At 39.1% G+C, this 2,339-nt stretch overlaps 1 pseudogene; it reads right to left on the bottom strand.

Moving 5' to 3' along the window:
* Positions 1-439: 439 nt before the first annotated feature.
* Positions 440-1,643, bottom strand: LOC127099147 (probable transcriptional regulator SLK2; annotated as a pseudogene).
* Positions 1,644-2,339: the final 696 nt, after the last annotated feature.

Below are 2,339 nucleotides of genomic sequence, written 5' to 3' on the forward strand. Positions count from 1 at the left end.
TGATGTTAAACTCTTACCCCATTTTGCTCACTTGGATTACTGTTGCAGGTTAATTGTGAATGGTAAAAGTCTGTTAGCTGATGATGTCGTATTTGGCGCATTGCAGCCTTGGCTTGAAAGCGGAGTTTCGGATATGCATGTACAGCTTTGAGATCGAGTCTGGTTAGACTCTTGTTGCGGCATTGCCGACGAAGACTAAGCTTAAAATCGAGTATCTACGGAGACTTCCATGCCATGAAAACTAGCACTGAAAGATGTATCAGTATTGGATTGGATGTCAAGCTTGATGATTCCATCTCGGTTGAATCATCGTCATATCTCTTATTTCCATCCGAAGTTACACTCTTTCCACCACAGTTTATGTACCAAGAGAGTACCAAGTTTTAGGCCATTGATAGTTTGTGCTCCACGAACAAGAGCTCTTAAATCAGGTTGTAGCTCAAGATAGTCCCAAAGCAGATCTCCAATATTCATTATACATTCGTAACAATGCATCCTGGATTCTGCTAGCATCATACCATGTTGGTTTTGACATTAAATCCCCTGCAACTGCTATTAGAGTTGTTGTGAGTATCATATTGCCAAAGTAGCCTTGTGGAAGTGGAGGTTGAAGCCTTGATCTTCCATCTGTTGCAACATACAGTTTTGTTTCTTGATCACTAGGAAGTGCTCTTGCTTTGCTTACACTTCTCCACACATGACCTGCCAACATCTCATAAGAGCTATAGTTGATAGTGTTTCCATCTTCTTTCGACTTACCCTTCAAAATGTTGAGTTGGTCACGTGTCAATTTGAAGATGGACACTGCAACAACATTGTTCGAGTCTGGTTTTACAGGATAAGCGGCTTTGGATTCTTCTGCTACGTGTATGCTGCCGCAGTGCGTTGCTGTTGCTTGAACATTCCATTACCGTTTGCAGGATTTGCTTATGGTTGAAAATGCAGGCTGCATTGTTGATGCTAGTATGCCCAATGTTTTCCAAATGCTGCAGTATGGTTGCCGATTGTGTGACGTAAAATTCACTTGCTGAAATTGGTATTGAACTGTTGTTGGATTGCTTGTTGTTGCATTCTATCATCTGGTTTGATATCCAGCCTACGCTTTTTCAGCAAGTGGGGTATACTATTTGGATCTTGAATGAAAAATCCTGCAACTTGTGCACCCATTTGGTGCGAAGACGATCCAGTTTGAGAAGTAGGCAAATGCATAGAACTTGAAGCACCCTGCAGCTTCTGTTGATTCTGCTGCAATTGGTGAGCATTTTGATCTTGATAAGAATTCTGATGTACTACAGAGGATCCGTTTGTAGGTGACCCAGAAATACTAATATTATTCGATGTGAATGACCATGGCGAAGCAGGTAATCTTAAATACGAGTCTCCATTAATGCTTGAACTTCTTTTCATATGGCGGTCACCAGAGAGTGCAGAATTCGCATCCGTGACTAAAGAACTATCTCCAACACTATTCAGAGTTGCATTGTTCATATCCCCGGGAACTGGACCAAGGTTGGAGCGACCAGTTCCAAAGACGAGCTCAAGTGAGAGTTAACTAAATTATGCGATTGTCCTTCTCCTTGAAAGAAAATTCTAGAACTCGACGAAGATAGGGCTAAACCTCCTGTCACCTGAGAAAGTGCCATGGGAGGTATGCCCCCTTGGTGACTCGAATCAAGGTAGCTATCAAAAGTCAGGCTTAACTTAACCAGTAACTAAAATATACTCGAACAAAAGACAAGTCCAATATAACAGGTGCAGATTGTATTACTTCTTTCTCTAAGATCTTCACCGCAGTAATACAACCTTTTTGACAAACATCCAAACCGCGAGCTGAGAAAAAGAGAAACGTTACTTTCTGGAAATGAAACAAAAAAAAAGAATTAATTAATACAAAGAAATAGTGTGGCGATTTTTCCTCCAAGAGAGATGCTCGAAGCGCTATCACAGGCCATGTGGATCTTGTGTATTTGGGAGTTAAATTGTAATTGAAATTGAAATATGAATATTGGTTTGTGGTTGTAACATTGTAGTGGAAAATTGATTGAAGCTTATTTGTATGTTGAAATTATCTTGTATTAACAGAATCGGATTGTAATTGAAATATTGACTTGGATTGTTATACGGAAGTAAGTATATAGTTTAGAATGGTAGTTTGGAGTTGGAATCAAAAATGTTGAAAATTGGTGAATAATGGCTATTGTAGCTTGATTTGAAATTTGAATGTGCATAGAATTGAAGATGAATATTGTAATGTAATTGAAGATGAATGTGACTTGGTTTATGAACATGCTTTGAAAATGGCTTAAAACGAACATGAACAAAATGATTGAAAATGTAAA

This window comes from Lathyrus oleraceus, chromosome 1 (genome assembly GCF_024323335.1).
Source record: "Lathyrus oleraceus cultivar Zhongwan6 chromosome 1, CAAS_Psat_ZW6_1.0, whole genome shotgun sequence".
Lineage (NCBI taxonomy): Eukaryota > Viridiplantae > Streptophyta > Magnoliopsida > Fabales > Fabaceae > Lathyrus > Lathyrus oleraceus.